At 53.6% G+C, this 20,791-nt stretch overlaps 2 long non-coding RNA genes across 3 annotated transcripts; both read left to right on the top strand.

Annotated features, from left to right (window-relative positions):
* Window positions 1-5,521: 5,521 nt before the first annotated feature.
* LOC135302219 (uncharacterized) lies at window positions 5,522-6,393 on the top strand. 2 transcript variants are annotated; one of them, XR_010363918.1, is made up of 4 exons: window positions 5,522-5,577; window positions 5,940-6,011; window positions 6,099-6,170; window positions 6,257-6,393. It is a non-coding gene; the product is annotated as an uncharacterized LOC135302219 (long non-coding RNA). The 2 variants fall into 2 exon arrangements; XR_010363916.1 differs by lacking the exon at window positions 5,522-5,577 and having other exon boundaries at window positions 5,848-6,011.
* A 671-nt stretch (window positions 6,394-7,064) lies between these two features.
* LOC135302218 (uncharacterized) lies at window positions 7,065-8,266 on the top strand. Its single transcript, XR_010363915.1, has 3 exons — window positions 7,065-7,138; window positions 7,775-7,846; window positions 8,153-8,266. It is a non-coding gene; the product is annotated as an uncharacterized LOC135302218 (long non-coding RNA).
* Window positions 8,267-20,791: the final 12,525 nt, after the last annotated feature.

The raw sequence follows: 20,791 nt of genomic DNA, 5'->3' as shown, positions 1-20,791 counted from the left end.
ATTCGTCCCCGGAAATGCTGATTCCAGAAGATTATTTGTCTGACCAAACCTCTGCAATGTGCATTCAATTTGCATCATCTATAAGATAAATGTGTGCCTCCTAGAATGCATATTCCAGGAGATTTTCTTCTAACAATGTGAATTATTTACCAGTTTTGGGGAAACTCTCAGCAAGAGCTGCAGCAAGAAAGGAAAAACTACATGAAAATGCAAAAAGGATAAGATCAACCATAAGAAAGCAGAAAAACGCCTGCCCCCAACAACCCTTGGAGCTTGGAAATGTACAGAAACACTTTGTGAGAGCTGTCCCTTAGTGATGCACAGGGGAGAGAAATGCCCCACCTGTCTCACCTGACGCTGTCAGCCTGCTTCAGGGCCAATCTGATATTTGCTTCTAGACATTCTAAGACTGTATTTTAATTATGAAATAAATTCTCCTTATTAATCAAAAAAAGCTAATTATTTAAAACATGCGGGACACCTGGGACCCTCATCAGGGACCCCAAAATATCCCTTTGTGCCTCTTCAGGTCCAGGCCCAGATGATGCCACAGAAGGAAATGTGCCCTCAGCCCAGGGATGCTCAGCATGGGCTCCCCCATCCCCTCGGGCCCCGCCGCTGGGCACAGCAGCCCCTGCCTGGCTCCTGCCTGCCCACACTGTGGCCATCCACGGCTGCTCCTGGGCATGGAGCTCAGCCACTGCTGCTGCCGGGTGGGCTTTGCTGGTGCTACCACCAGGACAATCTGGTCACAGCTGCATCTCTCTACTGCAATAGAAGAGCTGATTTGGGAAGTGCTGTGTTGCCCCATTTCTTCAGCCCCACTAGCTGCCCACACCCACAGTGGCACTGGGCTGCCCCCAGAAAACTGTCGAATCTGGGCTGTGGCTGCAGGGCACAGCTGCTCTACAGCACAGGTGGACTGCCTTGGGGGAAGCACTGCCCTGAGGGTAGGAACAAGGAACAGGGAGAGGTCTTCTCTATGTTTTCCAAAGGTGATTACTCTACAGACCATCAGGGCCAGACCAACACTGCATTAAAGGCATACACCAACTTCCAAACTTGGCAGGGTCCCAGGGCAGGATCCAATCTTTAGCCAATTGGGAGAAACTGAGGGTGGAACACCAGGCGGGGAATACAAGGTTTAAACCAATTGGGGATTACAGGGGAGGGGAAGAACTTAAACAAACCAATGGGATTCCGAAGGATGCAAAATTGATAGGGAAGTTTCTAGAGCAAGGGGCAGGCTTGGAGAGGGACTGACATGCAATGGGAGGAGGAACAGTGAACAAAAGGGCAGGTCTTTGGAGAGATGGACAAGTGGGGCAAAACCAACATCACAGGGGGGAAAGGAGCAACCCATTGGTAATAAAATATGCTATAACAATAGAAAATAAGGGGAGGGGTATAAAACTGACTGCTAGGACTGAATTACAGTCAAAAATTTTGTTATATTTCTCCAATTACTGTATCATGAAAGAAAACCAAGCAAATTAAATGTTGCAGCAATTTTAATGAAGTAGCTGAAAAGTATATGAAATTGAATCCAGTCAAAATATTGACAATATAATTTGGTTATGATAAGGGATAATTTGGTTCTTATAATAGCGCATAAGGAAAAATAACCGTGCGGGGTACACGGGGGGTACGGAGGGCAGGGCTTGACCCCTGTCCCCTCACATACAAATTGCCAAGCTTGAAATTCTCCTTTTTACACTGTACATCATCACCATCTCCTCCCATTTTCAATTTGTCACACTTGTATCTCCACCTTCATTATCACTTTTACCACGCATGCTCCACCATTTTTTAGGTGGTTGCACTGTTCTTTGGGGTCATCTCTGATGAAGGCCTCTCCTCTTCCTCGATGTCCTTTGATTCACCTTTTGGATTACACATGCGCACCAAGCTGGTATAATGTAAGCCAAAGCTAATATCATACAAGCCAATACTATGTTCTAGCATCAAAGCAATAAATCTCCTATAATTAACATTTTCCTGGATGTCCAACCAAACTTTCCTCTCTTCCAACTAAATTCAGTAATACTTATCTCTTGCTTCTTCCTGTTCTGAACATCTGCAGGAGAACGGGGGGAGCCCCTCCTCTCCCTTTCTTCCTTGGCATTACACCTTCTAACTGTTTTACTGTTTCAAAATATTAATTATTATATCAATATTCATTACTTTACAATTTTATCAGCAGGAATCACACCTATTTATTACAACATGAACTGCAATGGAGAAGCTCTGAGTCAAGGCTCGGATGAGCTCTTCAAATAATTTCCTGGCAGAAACAGATAGCCAAACTTGCCCTTATCCCATGCAAACAGAGGGTTCCAAAAATAGCAACACCTTCCGAGGCCCTTCTGGGCATCGGGAACACGTGTTGTGGTGCCGGCTGCATCTGTGGGAGCAATGGGGAGCGTGAGCCTGTGCTGTGCTGCACTGCTGAGCTGGCAGCACGGTGGATACGGGCAGGACGGTCTCTGTTTCCCCCAGAGCTGGGGCCTGCAGGCACTTTGCCGGCCCTTGGCACAGGCTGTGCCAGCCAACAAAGCCCAGCAGGCCGGGAGGAGAGCCCGGGGGCAGTGCAGCTGCTTGGGCAGTGGCTGCTGCCAGGGACACGGGCCAAAGCCGTCCCTGAGCAGCCACTGCCACCCCTGGCCCTCCCTGCCCCGTGACAGCTCCCCCAGCCCCAGGGGACAGACTGTCAAAAAGTCCACAGCCAGCAAAGAGATTGTCCCAGGAATTGTGTGCTGCTTTTCCTTCCTGCAGTTGGTCCCAGAAACATCCCTCAGACTGCTGTAAATGGCCACACGTGGTCTGATCAGCCCCTATGCTTTTCCAGTCTGCTCTCCGAAATTCTGCAACATATCCACCAATAAATTCCAGGTTACCTCTGTTTATTGCACACTACAGTTTCCTTCATTTTTTCCGAATAGCTGGAAGTTTCTATATATAGCAATGCCCTTGAGGATCTCTGATTCTTTTCAGTATTTTTTTTTTCTATTCAGACATATGAAACAGCCTTATTGGTTTTTATTTTGGCAGGTCTGTTTTTTTTCTTAGCATGATGGTTTACTTATTACCTATATGTAAACTTGTTTTTATTTATGGTTATTCATTCCCCAAGTAATTATTTTCACAATCTGTCATTCACTTCCTAGTTAATGTTCCATACATGAACAACTTGGACTCTCTTTTTATAGGAATAGAAAGATCTCAGAAAGCTGAATTTTTTATTTTGATGACACTCTTTCTGCCCACTCCCACCTATAACGGTGATTCCTTTTGAAACATATCTGAGGACATGTGGAGTTTTTGGGAAATGCTTAGCTTAACCTGGGTATTGGATTATTATTTTCAGTGCTATAAACCTACATTGCTTCAAGGTTCACACCATGGTCCTGATTTGTGGCTCAATGCATGGATGCCTGCCTGAATTAAAACAATGTTTGTGAGGCAGCTGAAGAGCTTAGACCTCAGAGATTAAAATTCCTAGGAGGAGGAGGAGAAAGAAGAAAGGATAAAATCCTGATTCAAAGGGTTTTTTCTCACTTCTAGTATGCCAGAAGTATGGTAGACTACACCTGTCTTCAGATGTCATTTACTTACAGAAAAAACTCTCTACAGTGCCAGATTCCGGGAGAAATGACTCAACACTTTGCCTCCCAATGCATCAGCTTTAATTCTAGTGAGAGGTAGCCTTAATTACAGTCCAATTAGAGCAAATCAACAAAGCAGTCTTGCCGTTGTGTGAGTGGCAAGAGGAATTTGCTTGTGAACAGATGACTATGTCCCACTCAGTAATGAACAAAATTTGCCTTGACTTGGAAGAAAGTAGACAAGGAGCAATGCAGTATTTGGGGTTTATCCAGGGATAAATGGGGCAAGAAGCTGTAACAACTTACCTGTTTTACAGAACACAAGTACTGATATGGCCAATAATGCACCCACATGAAGGGATCTTCAGGACATTCCTTTATTTCTCTAACCAGGAATGGGCAGCAAAATGCTGGCATTTATCTGAACTGGAAGCCGTGTTGCTCTCCTTTTTCTCCTTGAGCACACTGTGTGTTATTTGCAGACTTCACTGTCCAGCCCATCAATCCTCTTGTGGCCAATTGCTAAATGGCACAAGTACCAAAATACAGGTGCCAGCACAATCAGCCCAGCACTAATGCAGCACTGCTTTGATGGTGCACAGGAGCACAGAATGGCTTGGCTTGGAAGGGACATTTAAAGGCCATCTAGTCCCAATGGCCTGCAATGAGCAGGGACACATTGAACTAGGTCAGGTTGCTCAGAGTAGGAGCTTGAATGTCTGCAGGGATGGATGTCCACCTCTATGGGTAACCTGTGCCAGGGTTTCATAACAAACAGTGTAAAAAATGTGTTTCTTTCATCTAGTCTGAATTGACCATCTTTTAGTTTAAAAGACCCTCGGTCTTGTCACAAAAGACTTTACTAAAAATTCTGTCCCATCTCTTTACAAGCCCCCATAAGGCCCTGAAAGGCAGCAATCAGGTGTCCCTGGAGTCTTCTCTCTTCCAGGCTGAACACTGCCAGCTCTCCCAGCCTGTCTCCAAAGCAGAAGGGCTCCAGCCCTCAGAGCATTTTGTCCCTCCTGTGGACTTGATTCAACAGGTCCATGTCCTTCCTGTCTTGGGGACCCAGAGCTGGATGCAGTACTCTGTCGTGGGAGAGACTGAGACACTACAAAGCAACACACTCCATTTCCAGAAGGCTTCAAACCCTGTTTTAATTCTAGCCTGCATGCTTTTTCTCCATTCTTACAAAGCTCTTAAGTTTACACTTTATTCATTGGTCACGAGAGACAAGCAAAATGCTCATTGGAATAGGGAGTTGCAGGTTTCTCTTATTTATCTTTCTTTCTTGGTTTTCATGTCAAAAACATTGGTAGGAAATTCTTCCAGGGGTAAACATGGATCTTGTTATCAAACTTCTCGATGTCTCACAGAGGCCACTGTAAAACCTCTTCCACAGTACTCCAGGTGGGGTCTCACCAGAGCAGAGAGGTGGAATCACCTCCTTCAACCTGCTGGGCACTCTCCTTTGAATGCACATGGCTGCCTCATGTCCAGCCTCTCATCTAGCTGCAACACCAAGTCCTTCTCGGCAGAGCTGCTCTGCATCTCTTCATGCCCCAGCCTGTGAGATCAGCTGAGCTGGGACTGTGTCACAGCCCTTGGGCAGAGCAGCTGGGCAGGATGAGCTCCCTTCCGAAGAAGGCAGATCCAGCTCCAAAAACAATTCCACCCTGGCCATGAGGTCACAGAAGGCTCTGAAATCACAGAGGTGCCAGAGCCCCGCGGTTGCACAGCAGCACAAGGAGCCAGCAGTCAGTCCTTGAGCACAACTGTTGCGGCAGCAGCGGCGGTGGCAGCAGCGGTGCTGACGTTGGCACAGCGGTGTCAGGACAGTGGTGGCAGCAAGAGCTGTGGGACTGGCAGAGGGCAAGGCACCATGGCCCTTGCTCTGCGCCTCTGCTCGTCCTGGCCGTAGCCCTGTCTACCAGGGCTGCCCAGGCTGCTCCACTGCAAGTGTGGCGAGCAGGTGAGCCGGCAGCCTGGCTGCCCTTTCCCGGGACAGCGCTCCCTGCTCCCTGGGAAGTGCTGGGGATGGTTTTGCCCAGGGCTTTGGGGAGGGTTTCCCCTGTGGGAGGGAGAGAGCCCCCATGGTCCCTGGGCTCCTCCAGCCACCACTCCAGGAATGTTGCACAGGGCCTGCAACGAGGGTGGAGAGTGACCAGAGCCAGTCCAGAGCTCCCCAGGCCCCTGTGCAGCTTTGGCCTTGTCCACTGACATCTGGCAGCCAAGGCCTTACCCGACCCCCTTACAGTGCCCAGTTCTCTAAGGGAGAGGGGAATCCCAGCACACCATGGAAATGGGTCTGATCAGATCTGTGCTCCCCTCTAGATGAGCATACTAGGAAGGCTTCTTCAGCAGTTTGGCTTAATGAAGATTTCCAGGGTCTTAACCCTCCAGCAGGTATGTTGTCAATGTTGCTAAAAGAATAATCATTGAAAACCTGGCAGGAAGCAGGTGACAGGAGCTTCTGTGGCTGTTGAATTACAGGTGTGTCTGCAGGAAAGACTTTTCAGGCTCCTTTCCTGGTTGCTGCACACAAGCCCCGCTCCCATGGCAGGGGTGAGTAGTGTGTGCCTGCTGACCCCACAGGCTGAGCCCTGGTTCTGTGGGATCCATTCACCTGAAATGCAAATGCTTTTGTTAAGGTCCTCCGAGAGGGAGGAACAAACCTAGAGGAGACAGCAAGTCCCTGGAGGCATCCAAACAGATGGACAGGATCTGGAGTGACCTGGAGAGACAACGTGGTGGGTGCATTTCCCTCATGCTTCCCCTGGGACTCAGCAGCCAGGGGCTTTGGCTGCACATCTGGACACGCCATGCCCGGCACAGCGGGAAGGGATCCATGGCAGCCTCGCTGCCCCATGCTGCTGCTGCTGCTTTGACGCGCTGCAGGGCTGTTTCCCAGTCTGGCCTGGCTGCAGCTTCTGCCCAGCCTCTGCAGGAAGGCATTTGGCATCAGCTGCCAGGGAGCCCAAACTGCACCATGGCCCACCCTGAGATCCCCTGCACTTTCCCAGTCTGTGAGCGCATCTGGAGGGGCAGCTCTTTGGAGGAGGCAGGGCCCTGGTCTTTCTCCTTAATCTTATCCATTACTTAGACAAGCATTGCCTCCTGAGGATGCCACATTCCCATTGGGAAACAACCCCACCTAATTCACCTGTCCTTTTTCCTTTCTGCAGACATGGAAGGAAAGCCTGTGCTGCAGGCTGAGTTTCCCAGAGGAAGCAGTGGCTCCATGGTAGCCTCTGCTGCAGGAAGGGAGGCGATGCCAGGCACAGGCCCAGGAGGTAATTGCTGTGCCTCTGGGCCTGAGCCCTGCTGAGGCTTCAGCTGCCCTCTCTGCTGCTTGGCAGTGCAGGCACACAGCATTACCTGACCCCCTTGCAGTGCTCGGTTCCCTATACAAGGGGATCCCAGCACAGCATGGAACAGTTCCCATCTGTGCTCCTTTCTAGATTGGGAACGTGACTTCCATCACTGGGAAACACTGTTAAAGCACAGTTTAAGGATGTTGGAGCTTGGTGATGGTAGGTTTTCAGCAACACTTTGCTAACAGAGCAATCATTGTCCAAGTGTAATCATTGTCCAGAGTAATATTCCTCTGTCATTTCCCTTGAGATCCTCTGAAGTTTTTGGATTGTGGAAATCCTAGCCTCCAAATTTCTACTCTTGTACCCTACAGTGATCCCACAGGATTGCTGGCAGTGGGAGGAAGGAGCATTTATGTGTCCATCTTCCTCCCGTGTGCAATGCCAGTGTGTCCTTCCATGTGCTCTGTGCAGCCAGGGAGAAGAGCAGAGAGGGAAGGGGCCGGGCCCAGGGCTGTGCCCCGGGGCTGAGCCTTTGGCAGCTCCTTTACCGACCCCAGGGAGCCTGAGCTGCTCTTGCTGCCACTGCCAAGCCCTGGCCCTGCCCAGGTCTGGGTTTAGAGCTGCTGGCAGCTCCAGGGAGTCCTTTCTGCCCACACAGCCCCCCAAGGGGCCCCTTCCATCCCAGTGTGGGGCCACTGCAGGCACGAGGTCCCCCTGCTCCTGAGTGGGAGGCAGAGCTGAGGGAGTGCTTTGGAGGGCACCAGTCACCCAAGTGCCCTCACTGCCACTCAGGCCTGAAGGAGAATCTTCAGCAGGGTCACAGCAGCTCTTCTGTCCTGCCGTTCTTTGCAGCTAACCCGGTTGGTGAAAGTGATCTGGCTTCCCAACCCACGTCCAGGACTGAGCCTCTGGGAGATGCTGAGGGTAGGTCAAGGCCTTTCCCCTGGAAGAGTTGCCAGCTCAAGAGCCCAAAGCTTGGCCACAGAGGCAGCGCTGCAGGTGCCAGCACAGAACCATGCACGTGTGTCCTCTTGCCCTGCACGATCCCCTCATGATTTCTGCTCAGCACTGGCAGCTGTCTGGGGAAGGGAGGGCCCTGGCCCAGACACAAAAGCCCAGATACTTTGTAAATCTTTTCCCAATTTTTGATAAGCATGCTGCCTTGAAGATGCCAGCAAAGGAATGGGGAATGGTTCCATCTGATCCAACTGTCCTTTTTTGTTTCTCAAGTGATGGACCAAAAGGCAGGGCTGAAGGAGGTGTTTCCCCAAGGAAGCAGGGGCTCATTGGCAGCCCCTGCTGCAGGGAGGAAGGCGATGGCAGACACGGGCACAGGCACAGCAGGTAATTGCTGTGCCGGGCTCAGCCCTGGCCGGGGCTGTGTGGCAGCAGCTCTTCCCCCAGGGCCTGCCCTTGCCCGGCCCGGCAGCAGCCAAAGCTGGAGGTGCCTCGGCTTCCAGGCCTCTGGAGCTGGTTCAGAGCCGCGGGGAAACGGGACTGGTGCAGCAACGTCCCTGGCGCTGCAGCCGCTGCGGAGCTGGCCCTGAGTGCCCAGAGGCCCAAGGCACAGGAGCAGCCCCGAGCGGGAGCCCTGCCGCCAGCCCAGGGCCAGAGCCAGCCCTGGCTCCCGACTGGGCAGGGGCTGCGCTGGGTCCTGACAGGGCCTGAGCCTGTCCCCTGGGGCTGGGGGAGCTGTCACGGGGCAGGGAGGGCCAGGGCTGGCAGTGGCTGCTCAGGGATGGCTTTGGCCCCTGTCCCTGGCAGCAGCCACTGCCCAAGCAGTTGCGCTGCCCCCGGGCTCTCCTCCCGGCCTGCTGGGCTTTGTTGGCTGGCACAGCCTGTGCCAAGGGCCGGCAAGGTGCCTGCAGGCCCCAGCTCTGGGGGAAACAGAGAACGTCCTGCCCGTATCCACCGTGCTGCCAGCTCAGCAGTGCAGCACAGCACGGGCTCACTCTCCCCACGGATCTTGTAGAGGTTCAAAGCAAGACAGGAACACATGCCCTGATTCCACTTTGATGAATCCCAATGGTTTTCTGCTTGCAGGATGGGCACAAGCAGTGCATGATAGGTATAGCAGAGCCTCTGTTCACTGTGTCACTTGCCATGGCCTCTTTCACAGTTGTATCTTTCTCCTTTCATATGTCCTGCCAAACACCTAAGGGAGAACTGGACCTCTAATTGCGTCGCACATCTCCATGCCCATGCCCGATGTCCCTGTGCCAGCTGCTTTAACAGCTTGTTGCTGTGCAGATGCTGCCTCCAGCCAGACAAGGTCCTCTCCCCCTGAAGGCACTGGCCCTGCTCTCTGGCCCCTACTGAAGGTGGGCAGGGCTTGGCCCAGCTCTTCTCTTGCACTAAAGAGATGGAGCTGTCACCCCAGTGTCCGAGTGGTAGCAGCAGCAAAGCCCAGCCAGGATTAGCACTGGCTGAGTTCCGTGCCCAGGGACAGCTGTGGATGGCCACGGTGTGGGCAGGCAGGAGCCAGGCAGGGGCTGCTGTGACCAGTGGCGGGTCCCCGGGGAGGATGGGGCAGCCCATGCTGAGCGTCCCTGGGCTGAGGGACATTTCCTTGCCTGGGACCATCTGGGCCTGGACCTCCTCCAGTGGCATGCCCAGGAAAAGAGGGAAGCCATCAAGAGCCTGTGAGTTACGCAGGGATGGGGTGCAGCTTCCTCCCTCCTTGGTTAGCCAGCGGATTAAAAGAGGCCTCTAGGGTTTACGGCAAACAGGAGTGGGCAAACAGGGCCATGGCATGTCTCTGAGGGACAATTCACGAGGCAGTGTGCACAGGCAGGGCAAGCAGGCAGGGTTGCAGGTTTTCTTGCTAGGAAGGTTTACTGTGTGTTGTTTGCAGTGTTTCTGTTGGTTGCTTGGCTTTGGACTTTCTGGTAGTAATGGCTTTTACGCAATCGAAAACTGTAGTTAGTACAAATGCATGTAACTAGGTGGAACCCTCCAAAAAGGATGTATCTGTCCTGACCCATTCCTATGCAGAGTGTTTGAGCTTAGCAGTGGTTTCAGGGGGCAGTGCGGAGAAAAGCTGCCTGCGGTGTGAACAGGTGAATGATCTCCTTTCACTGGTGGCTGAGCTTAGGGAGGAAGTTTAAAGACTAAGGAGTATCAGGGAAAGTGAAAGGGAAATAGATTGGTGGAGTTCAGCCCTTCCATCCTTACGGAAGGCCCAGCAAGAGTCACAGGACTCCTATGCCGCACAGTCTCAGGCAAGAGAAGGACACCTGGTAGATGAAGGGGAGTGGAAATGGTCCCTGCACGGGGAGGTTATGATAAAAATTCCTCCTGACCCCCATCCCCTAGCCAGGGGCCACTTCAGAATAGGTATGAGCCCCTGGATCTAAAGAGTCGGCCAAATGATTAAGAAGAAAATTATCTGTCCGGAGAGCCTCCTAATTATGATTAATCTGTATACATGGAATGCCACCTCTAACATCAAAAAGGAAAGAAGGGTAATCGTGGTGGGTGACTCCCTTCTGAGGGGAACAGAGGGCCCCATGTCAAGGGGACCCACCCCACAGAGAGCTCTGCTGCCTCCCTGGGGCCCAGGTGCAGGATATTCCTCAGGGACTTCCTGGGCTCATTCAGTCCTCTGATTATTATCCACTGTTGAAACTCCAGGCTGGAAGTGATGAGATTGAGGAGTGTCAGGACCATTGAAAGGGACTTTAGGGCACAGGGACAAGTGGTTGATAGGACAGGGACACAGGTAGTCTTTTCCTCAGTCCCTTTGCTGGCTGAGAAAAATGGTGAAAGTTATAGGAGAGCTCATATCATCAACAAGTGGCTCAAGGGCTGGTGTCATTGGCAGAATTTTGGATTCTTTGATCATGGCGCAGCTTTTATGGCACCTGGCCTGCATGAAACAGATGGGCTCCAGCTCTCTGTTAAGGGCAGAAGGTTTTTAGCTGATGAGCTTGCAGAACTTGTTGAGAGGGCTTTAAACTAGGTTTGAAGAGGGAATGGGATGCAGCTGGGCTGTCTGGAAGCAGGCCCAAGGGTGGTAAGCCTGAGTTAGGGATGAAATCAGCAGCCCAGCTGAGGTGCATGGATAGCAGTGCACACAGCATGGGTAACAAACAGCAAGAGCTGGAGGCCATGGTCCAGCAGCAGAGCTGTGATGTCATTGCCATCACAGAAACGTGGTGGGATGCCTCACATGGCTGGAGCACTACACTGGATGGCTACGAGCTCTTCAGGAGAGACAGGAAAGGGAGAAGAGGTGGAGACGTGGCTCTTTTTATATTAGAGAGGCTTTGGACACCATGGATATTGAAACTAATGATGATGAAGTGGAATGCCTATGGATGAGAATGAGGGGGAAGGCCAACAAGGCTGACATCCTACTGGGAGTCTGTCATCATCCACCCAACCAGGAAGAAGTGGTGGACAACTCATTCTATAAACAGCTAGAGGATGTTTCAGGATCATCAGCCCTTGTTCTTGTAGGTGACTTCAACTTGCCAGACATCTGCTGGGAACTTAATACAACAGAAGAAAAAGCAGCCCAGGAAATTTGTAGAGTGTGTGGAGGACAAGTGTTGGTTGCAGCAGGTGGGTGAGCCCAGCAGGGGAGGGACTATGTTAGATGTGCTGTTTGCAGATAGAGGTGGGCTGGGGGGACATGTGGTGGCTGGAGCCCGCTTGGGGCACAGTGATCATGAAATGATAGAATTTGTTGCATTGCAAGCTGATCTGTAGTCAGCATTAATCAAGTTCTAATAAGCAGTCCAGCTCAGCTCCATGAACTAGCCTCTGTGTCTGACTGACAGAAGCTCACATGCAGTGGGAACTCTCCTAGGATGCAGACATTGTCTTGGTTCAGAGTCTGGGGGCACACAGATAGACCAATGAGCTGTCTCGGCCCAGGAGATTTGAATGGGCTATAAAAGAACACTCCGGACAATAAACAAGGCTGTTTTTCTGAGGAAACACGAGTGGTCTGTTATATGTTATGTCTCAGACAGGGGAACACCAATGTATCAAGAATTCTTGGTATTTTGTGAAAACAGGAGGAACATCAAGAAGACTTTTACACATGACTTCAGAGGGCAGACTTTGGCCTGTTTAGGAGACTTCTTCAGAGAGTTCCTTGGCAAGCAGCCCTTAAAAACCAAGAAGTCCAGGAAAGGTGGGCATGCTTCAAAACAGAGATCTAGAGGGCACAGGAACAGTCTGTCCCTGGGTGCCGAAAGATGAGTCAATGAGGCAAACGCCCAGCCTGGATGGGCAAGGAGGTTTTGGAGGAATTTAGGAATAAAAAGAGGATGTATCATCTTTGGAAGGAGGATCAAGTCTCTCAGGAAGTTTTTAAAGGAGCTGCTAGAGCACGTAGGAAAAAAAAAATTAGGGAGGCCAAAGCTCAGTTTGAACTTAAAATGGTGACTTCTGTAAGGGATAATAAAAAAATATATTTACAAATATATCACCGATAAAAGGAAGGGTAAGACCAACCTTTGTTCTTTCTTAGATGTGGGAGGGAACTTAGGAACTGCAGATGAGGACAAGGCAGAGGCGCTGAACACCTTCTTTGCTTCAGTCTTTAGTAGGAAGACGACTTGTCCTCAGGACAAGTGTCCTGCTGGGCTGGTAGATGGTGTCAGGGAGCAGAATGGGCCCCCGGTTAGCCAAGAGGAAGCAGCCAGAGAACTGCTGAGCTGCTTGGATGTTCCTAAATCTATGGGGCCAGATGGGATCCACCCCAGGGTGATGAGGGAGCTGGCAGATGAGCTGGTGAAGCCGCTCTCCATCATTTACCAACAGTCCTGGCTCACTGGTGAGGTTCCAGATGACTGGAAGCTGGCCAATGTGACGCCCATGTACAACAAGGGTGGGAAGGAGGATCCTTGTAATTATAGGCCAGTCAGTCTGACCTCAGTACCCAGTAAGGTGATGTAACAGTTTATACTGAGTCATCATACGGCACTTACAGGATGGCCAGGGTATCAGACCCAGCCAGCAGGGGTTTAGGAGGGGTACGTCGTGTCTGACCAACCTGATCTCCTTTTCTGAGCAAGTGACCTGCCTGATGGATGCAGGAAAGGCTGTGGATGTGTCTATTTGGACTGCAGAAAGGCCTTTGCACTGTCTTCCACAGCACGCTCCTGGAAAAGCTGCAGCCCAGGGCCGGGAGAGGAACACTCTTTGCTGGGCTCAGAACCAACTGGATGGCTGGCCCGGAGAGGGCTGGTGAACGGTGCTGCACCCAGCTGGCAGCCAGTCACCAGAGGTGTCCCTGCGGGCTCTGTGCTGGGGCCAGCTCTGATCAATGGTTTTATTGACAACATGGATGAGGGGATTGAGTCTTTCATTAGCAAATCTGCAGACAACACTAAGCTGGGAGAGTGTGTTGATCTGTTGGAAGGTAGGAGGGCTCTGCAGGGAGACTTGGAATGGTTGGAGGGATGGGCAGAGTCCAGTGGGATGAAGCTCAGTAGGTGCAAGTGCCTAGTCCTGCACTTTGGCCACAAGAAGCACCTGCAGTGTTCTAGTCTGGGGATAGTGTGGCTGGACAGTGGCCAGGCAGAAAGGGACCTGGGGGCACTGGTCACAGCCAGCTGAACATGAGCCAGCAGTGTGGCCTGGTGGCCAAGGAGGCCAATGGCTCCTGGCCTGTGTCAGGAACAGCGTGGCCAGCAGGAGCAGGGAGGTCATTCTGTCCCTGTTCTTGGCACTGCTGAGGCCGCACCTCGAGTGCTGTGTCCAGTTCTGGGCCATCAGTTTGGGAAGGACATTGAGTCGCTCGAGCACATCCAGAGGGGGCAACGAGGATGGTGAGGGGCTGGGAGCACAAGCCCTGGTGAGGAATGACTGAGGGAGCTGGGGGTGTTTACCCTGGAGAAAAGGAGACTCCGAAGTGACCTTAATCACTCCACAGCTCCCTGAAGGGTAGTTGTAGTCAGGTGGGGTTGGTTTCTTTCTCCAGAGAGCACTGACAGAACCAGAGGACACAGTCTCAAGCTGCATCAAGGGAAATGTAGGTTGGATATCATGAAAATATTTTCCACAGAAAGAGTGATAAAATTCTGGAATGGCCTGCCAGGGAAGGTGGTGGAGACACCATCCCTGGATGGGTTTAAATAAGACTGAATGTGGCACTCGGTGCCATGGTTTAGTTGTGGTGTTGGGACATGGGTTGGACTGGATGATCTTGAAGGTCTCTTCCAACCTGGTCATTCTGTGAATTCTGTATGAATACTGAGCATCTCCAGGGACACAGCCTGACCTGCAATGTCAGTAGGCGAAAAAAAAGTTTTGTGAATGGCCCTTTGATGAAGCAAAACATTTACAATCAGGGCAGTCCATTCATAGAGATGGGGGCACACTCAGGGGGTACAGCTGAGGCCATGAGGTCACATCAGGGCTCTGGGGTCACAGCAGGCTGACCTCACAGCAGGCCCTGAGGTCACAGAGGTGCCAGAGGTGCCAGAGCCCCATGGTTGCACAGCAGCACAAGGAGCCAGCAGTCAGTCCCTGAGCACAACTGTTGCGGCAGCAGCGGCGGTGGCAGCAGCGGTGCTGACGTTGGGACAGCGGTGTCGGGACAGCGGTGGCAGCAAGAGCTGCGGGACTGGCGGAGGACAAGGCACCATGGCCCTTGCTCTGCGCCTCCTACTCCTGCTCCTCCTGGCTGTGGCCCTGCCTGCCAGGGCTGCCCAGGCTGCTCCGCTGCAAGCGCGGCGAGCAGGTGAGCCGGCAGCCTGGCTGCCCTTTCCCGGGACAGCACTCCCTGCTCCCCGGGAAGCACTGGGGATGGTTTTGCCCAGGGCTTTGGGGAGGGTTTCCTCTGTGGGAGGGAGAGAGTGCCAAGGGGCCCTGGACAGCCCCATTTCCCTTTCCTCTCCCAGAATGTTAGACAGGGCAGGGAAAGAGGGTGGAGAGTGGCCAGGAGCCAGCCCAGTGTTCCCCAGGCCCCTGTGCAGCTTTGGCCATGTCCATTCACAACTGGCTCCCATGGCCTTTCCTTTCCCATTTCCTGTACCCAGCTCCCTGAGGCAGAAGGGGATAAAACACAGCATGGAAATAGTTATGATCTCTGCTCTCTCTAGATTTGGATGGCGACATAAATTATTTGCAAGTACTGGTGAATGACACTTTAAAGATCTTGGAAAATGCTGGAGGCAAGTTCTGAATTTCTGTTTTATCTGATAGAATAATCAGTGTCAATGTGGCAGGAGCTCATTCATGCCACTTTCCTCAAGGTTCTGTCAGGGTTGAAAGGCTGAAAAATTTGCTCTGCTCCCTTCTGGAGCCCTGAGGGATCCCACAGGATCGCTGTCAGTGGGAGGAAGGAGCATTTAGTTGTCAGTCTTCCTCCTGTGTGCAATGCCAGTGTGTCCTTCCATGTGCTCTGTGCAGCCACAGAGAAGAGCAGAGAGGGAAGGGGCCGGGCCCAGGGCTGTGCCCCGGGGCTGAGCCTTGTGGGCAGCCTGAGGATCTCCTGCAGTGCCACAGGAGCTCTTCTGTCCTGCCTTTCTTTGCAGCTGAACCTGCTGGTGAAGGTGGTGCAGCTTCCCAAGCCACGTCCAGGACGGAGCCTTTGGGAGATGCTGAGGGTAGGTCAAGGCCTTTACCCCTGGGAGAGCTGCCAGCTCAGAGCCCAAAGCTGGGCCAGGGGGGCATCACTGCAGGTGCCAGCACAGAACCATGCACGTGTGTGCCCTCGCCCTGCGCGATCCCCTTACCCCTCCTGCGGCTCAGTGGTGCCCGTGCAGATCAGCAGAGATGGCAGAAGCTTCTGTGGCTGTTGTGTTACAGGTGTGTCTGCAGGGAGGACTTCTCCAGCTCCTTTGCTGATTCCTACAGAGAAGCCTGCCTCCCATGGCAGGGGTGAGTAGTGTGTCCCTGCTGACCCCACAGGCTGATCCCTCCTTTTGTGGGATCTGTTCCGAGGAAATAGAAATATTCCTCTTAAGGTCCCCTGAGAATGGAGAACAAACCCAGAAGGAACAGTAAGTCCCTGGAGGCATCCAAACACATGGAGAAGATGCTGAGTGATCTGGAATGATGCCGTGGAGGATGCATTTCCCTCATGCTTCCCCTGGGACTCAGCATCTGGGGGCTTTGGCTGCACATCTGGACACGCCGTGCCAGGCACAGTGGGAAGGGATCCATGGCAGCCTCTCTGCCCCGCTGCTGCTTTCACGCCCTGCAGGGCTGCTTCCCAGCCTGGCCTGGCTGCGGCTTCTACCCAGCCTCTGCAGGAAGGCATTTGGCATCAGCTGACAGGCAGCCCAAACTGCACCACAGGCCGTGCCCACCCTGAGAGCCCCTGCGATGTTGCAGTCTCCAGGCTGATCACTAATGGCGGGTGTTTTGATGAAAGTGGGCCCTGTCCTACCTAGGATGTTTATGTCTTTGACAAGAATTGCCTCTTGAAGATGCCGCCTCTCCAGTGGGGATCAGTCTTACCTGATGAGCTGTTGCTTTTCCTTTCTCCACAAGTGGATGGAGAGGCTGTACAGAAGGCGGCGTTTCCCGAAGGAAGCAGTGGTTCCGTGCCAGCCTCTGCTGCAGGAAGAGAGGCGATGCCAGGCACAGGCAGAGGAGGTAATTGCTGTGCCTCTGGACCAGAGACCTGCTGCGGTTTGAGCTGCCCTCTCTGCTGCCTGGCAGTGCAGGCACAGCCCAGGGGAATTATCCCGAGCAGGCTCAGGGCACTCGGTACTGAGCAGTCCTGCTGGGGTCCCTGCGTGGGAGGCAGATCCTGAAACCTAGGAGCGACTGCATTCCCATGGTGGGGAATTGACAGAGCAGGACAGGAAGGCTCCAGTGTGTCCTGAGGGGCCTGGTTATGTCCTCTCCATTCAGGGAGGAATTTCAGGGGGAAGAGGAATAGAGGGAGAGAAGAAATTAGGAAGGGAGGGAGAGAGGGCAGAGGGAGGGAGGGATGATTGTGGCAGTGCCTGCTGCATTTTTTCACTAGTGCTTTAGCAAGAGTTTTAGCTCTGGGAGTGGGAGAGCCCAAATGCACCCCGGGCTGCTCCAGCCACCTCGCCAGGGATGTTACACAGGGCCTGCAGAGAGGATGGGGATTGGCCAGGAGCCTGCCCAGAGCTCCCGAGGCCCCTGTGCAGCTTTGGCCACGTCCATTCACATCTGGCTCCCACAACCTTACGCAACCCACTTGCAATGCCCTGTTATCTGAGGCAGAGGGGGCCACAATACACCAGGGAAATGGTTCTGATCTGTGCTCCCTTCTAGATCGGGATGGCAAATTGCACTATTTGGATGCCCTGCTGGATGATGGCTTAAGGCTCTTGAAGAATGCTGGAGGCAAGTTGTTCCTGTGCCTTTCTTAACAATATCCTGACAGCGCTGCAGGTGCCAGCACAGATCCATGCATGTGTGTGCCCTCGCCCTGCACGATCCCCTCACAGCTCCTGCGGCTCAGTGGTGCCTGTGCAGATCAGCAGAGATGGCAGAAGCTTCTGTGGCTGTTGTGTTACAGGTGTGCCTGCAGGGAGGACTTTCCCAGGTCCTTTGGTGGATGTTGCACGCAAGCCCAGCTCCCATCGCAGGGGTGAGTAGTGTGTCCCTGCTGACCCCACAGGCTGATCTCTGCTTTTGTGGGATCTGTTCCTGGGAAATGGAACTCTGTTGCTCTAAGGTCCTCCGAGGCAAAAGAACAAAGCTACAGGTCACAAGAAACCCCATGAGCCACTCAAAATCACGGGACAAATAGTGAAAGAATTACTGCAAATCGAACAAGGTGGGTGCATTTCCCTCATGCTTCGCCTGGGACTCAGCATCCAGGGCCTTTGGCTGCACATCTGGACACACCGTGCCCGGCACAGTGGGAAGGGATCCATGGCAGCCTCTCTGCCCCACTGCTGCTTTCACGCCCCGCAGGGCTACTTCCCAGCCTGGCCTGGCGGCAGCTTCTGCCCAGTCTCTGCAGGAAGGCATTTGGCGTCAGCTGACAGGGAGCCCAAACTGCTCCACGGGCCTGAGATTCCCTGAAATTTCATAGTCTCCAGGATGATCACTAAGGGCGGGTGTGATCATGAAAGTGGACCCTGGCCTACCCAGAAAATTGTGTGGATTCCTGATCCTTAACCATGACTTTCACAAGTACTGGCTGCTGAAGATGCCACCTCCCCAATGGGGAACAGCCCCACCTGATCCAGCTGTCCCTCTTCCTTTCTCCAGAAGTGGATGGAGAGGCTGGGCAGAAGGTGGCGTTTCCCGAAGGAAGCAGTGGCTCCATGACAGCCTCTGCTGTAGGACTGGAGGCGATGCCAGGCACAGGCCCAGGAGGTAATTGCTGTGCCTCTGGGCCTGAGCCCTGCTGAGGCTTGAGCTGCTGTCTCTGCTGCCTGGAAGTGAGGGCACAACCCAGGGGAATTATCCCGAGCAGGCTCAGGGCACTCAGGTACTGAGCAGTCCTGCTGGGGTCCCTGTGTGGGAGACACTTCCTGAAACCTGGCAGTGACTGCACGGGGTGCCCATGGTGGGGAAAGGACAGAGGGGCAGAGCAAGGTTCCAGCGTGTCCTGAGAGGGCCTGGCTGGGTCCCCTTGGGCTGTGGGAGCTCTCCCAGCCCAGATGGAGGAAGGGCGGCTGGGAGGACAGGCAGGAGGGAGTTTGCGAGGGATACTTGCAGCACTGCCTGCTGCAGTTCTCCCCAGGGATTCAAGGAGCATTTTCCTTGTGCGACTGAGAGAACCCCCACGGGCCCTGGGCTGCTCCAGGCACCTCTCCAGGGATGTTGCACAGGGCCTGCAAATAAGATAGGGATTGACCATGAGCCTGCCCAGAGCTCCCCAGGCCCCTGAGCAGCTTTGGCCTTGTCCATTCACATATGGCTCCCATGGCCTTACCCAACCTATATGCAGTGCCCATTTCCCTGAGTCAGAAGGGGATCCCAGCACATCATGGAAATGGTTCTGATCTTTGCAAACTTCTAGGTTGGGATCAAGACATGGATTATCTGGGAAAGCTGCTGGATTATGGCTTGAGACTCATGGGAAATCCTGGAGGCAAGTGCTCAATGTACCTTTCCTGAGAGAATACACAGTGACCAGGTGGCAAGAGCTCATACATTTGCCCTTTCACTTAAGATCTTCTGAAGGTTGATGGAATATGGAAAATTTGCTCTGCTCCCTTCTGGAGCCCTGAGGGATCCCACAGGATCACTGTCAGTGGGAGGAAGGAGCATTTAGCTGTCCATCTTCCTCCCGTGTGCAATGCCCATGTGTCCTTCCATGTGCTCTGTGCAGACACAGAGAAGAGCAGAGAGGGAAGGGGCCGGGCCCATGGCTGTGCCCTGGGGCTGAGCCTTGTGGGCAGCCTGAGGATCACCTGCAGTGCCACAGGAGCTCTTCTGTCCTGCCTTTCTTTGCAGCTGAACCTGCTGGTGAAGGTGGTGCAGCTTCCCAAGCCACGTCCAGGATGGAGCCTCTGGGAGATGCTGAGGGTAGGTCAAGGCCTTTCCCCCTGGGAGAGCTGCCAGCTCAGAGCCCAAAGCTGGGCCAGGGGGGCATTGCTGCAGGTGCCAGCACAGAACCATGCACGTGTGTGCCCTCGCCGTGCGCGATCCCCTCCCTGCTCCTGTGGCTCAGGCACGGCAGCGGTTTGGAAACAGGAGAGCCCTGACCCTGCCCTGAAAGCCAAGACATTTTCTGAAACGTATCCCCATGTTTAATGCACATGACATCCTGAAGATGCCAGCACCCAAATCAGGAACTCTTCCATCTAATCCAACTGTCCTTTTTCCTGTCTGAAGTGATGGACCAAACATCTGTGCAGAAGGAGGCACATCCTGGAGGAAGCATATCCTCATGGGTAGCCCCTGCTGCAGGGAGGAAGGCGATGGCAGACACGGGCACAGGCACAGCAGGTAATTGCTATGCCGGGCTCAGCCCTGGCTGGGGCTGTGTGGCAGCAGCTCTTCCCCCAGGGCCTGCCCTTGCCCGGCCCGGCAGCAGCCAAAGCTGGAGGCGCCTCGGCTTCCAGGCCTCTGGAGCTCGTTCAGAGCCCCGGGGAAATGGGACTGGTGCAGCAACGTCCCTGGCGCTGCAGCTGCTGCAGAGCTGGCCCTGAGTGCCCAGAGGCCCAAGGCACAGGAGCAGCCCCGAGCGGGAGCCCTGCCGCCAGCCCAGGGCCAGAGCCAGCCCTGGCTCCCGACTGGGCAGGGGCTGCGCTGGGTCCTGACAGGGCCTGAGCCTGTCCCCTGGGGCTGGGGGAGCTGTCACGGGGCAGGGAGGGCCAGGGCTGGCAGTGGCTGCTCAGGGACGGCTTTGGCCTGTGTCCCTGGCAGCAGCCACTGCCCAAGCAGTTGCGCTGCCCCCGGGCTCTCCTCCCGGCCTGCTGGGCTTTGTTGGCTGGCACAGCCTGTGCCAAGGGCCGGCAAGGTGCCTGCAGGCCCCAGCTCTGGGGGAAACAGAGAACGTCCTGCCTGTATCCACCTTGCTGCCAGCTCAGCAGTGCAGCACAGCACGGGCTCATGCTCCCCATTGCTCCCACAGATGCAGCCAGCACCACAACACGTGTTCGTGATGCCCAGGATGGCCTCAAAAGTGTCTTCCATATGGGAACAGGCTGCTGGGCAGGGTTAATGGCAGGCCTGCTTCTGTTGGACCTTGTTCTCATATTGTGCTGTGTCAGAATCTGGTGTAACTGGAAGAAGAAATGGTGAGTGGTCATCTTTCCCTGAAAGAGTTTCTTTTGAAAGTCTAATGTAGACAGGAAGCATTCCCACTGAGGCTGCAGTGGAGTTGTGGCCAGTCCCTGGTTCTCCAAATAACTCTGCTGAGGGTTGTGCTGCTGCCCAGTGCTTCCATTGGCCTCTCAATTGCTGGGCCTTGTCCTGGGGGCCCCGCTGGAGCTGCAGCCAGTGCTGGCTCCCACTGAGGCT

Source organism: Passer domesticus, chromosome 6 (genome assembly GCF_036417665.1).
Source record: "Passer domesticus isolate bPasDom1 chromosome 6, bPasDom1.hap1, whole genome shotgun sequence".
Classification (NCBI taxonomy): domain Eukaryota; kingdom Metazoa; phylum Chordata; class Aves; order Passeriformes; family Passeridae; genus Passer; species Passer domesticus.
The sequence above is the reverse complement of the archived record's forward strand: the minus strand, read 5'-3'. Positions and strand labels throughout refer to the sequence as shown.